This window comes from Mustela lutreola, chromosome 3, assembly GCF_030435805.1.
Source record: "Mustela lutreola isolate mMusLut2 chromosome 3, mMusLut2.pri, whole genome shotgun sequence".
In the NCBI taxonomy this organism is placed as follows: domain Eukaryota; kingdom Metazoa; phylum Chordata; class Mammalia; order Carnivora; family Mustelidae; genus Mustela; species Mustela lutreola.
The window spans coordinates 156,184,317-156,185,080 of NC_081292.1; the positions used below are offsets into that span (position 1 = coordinate 156,184,317).

Genomic DNA, 764 nt, shown 5'->3' on the forward strand with positions numbered 1-764 from the left:
AATACTATCTCCTTAATATCTTTCAAATACATTGTCTGTATCTCTTCTCCAGTGTTCTAGTACTGAACTCTAGGTCTATCTTCTACTATCATCTTTTAACTGATATATTTCAGCATTTCTATCTAGTCTTCTCACCTCCAGACTGGCCTCCTCTTTAATTTGTTTTTCACACTGGAAGCCAGAGTAGTTTCTAAAGTCAATATTAAATCATGTTGTTCTCAATTTGGCAGCACATATATTAAAGTTGGAACAATACAAAAAAAGACTAACATGGCCCCTGTGCAAGGAGAACTTATAAATGTGCAAAGCATTCTTTGTATTTTCTGTGTAGATGGGCATGCAATCTATAGAGATGTAATTTATAGACCTAGAGTTCAGTACTAGAACACTGGAGAAGAGATACAGACAATGTATTTGAAAGATATTAAGGAGATATAATTATAATAACAGCACAAATGAGGGGAGAGGAGTCATAGAGGAACAAAGATTTTGCATACTATTACAATTAAATTGGTATTAATTTGAACTGGATTGTTATGAATTAAGATGTTAATTGAACCCTCATAGCAACCACTAAGAAAATGATTCAAAAACTATAGTAAGAAAGGCTCCTGGGTGGCTCAGTAAGTTAAAGCACCGACTGGTGCTTTCAACTCATGTCATGATCTCATGGGTGATAAAATCGAGCCCTGAGTTGGGTTCCATGCTTAGTAGGGGGTCCGCTTGAAGATTCTCTCCATCTGGCTCTCCCTCTTCTCTAAAAT

At 36.0% G+C, this 764-nt stretch overlaps 1 non-coding gene across 1 annotated transcript; it reads left to right on the forward strand.

The window, feature by feature from the left end:
• Window positions 1-214: 214 nt before the first annotated feature.
• On the forward strand, window positions 215-322 carry LOC131828415 (U6 spliceosomal RNA). Its single transcript, XR_009352425.1, has one exon. It is a non-coding gene; the product is annotated as a U6 spliceosomal RNA (small nuclear RNA).
• The last annotated feature ends 442 nt before the right edge of the window (window positions 323-764 follow it).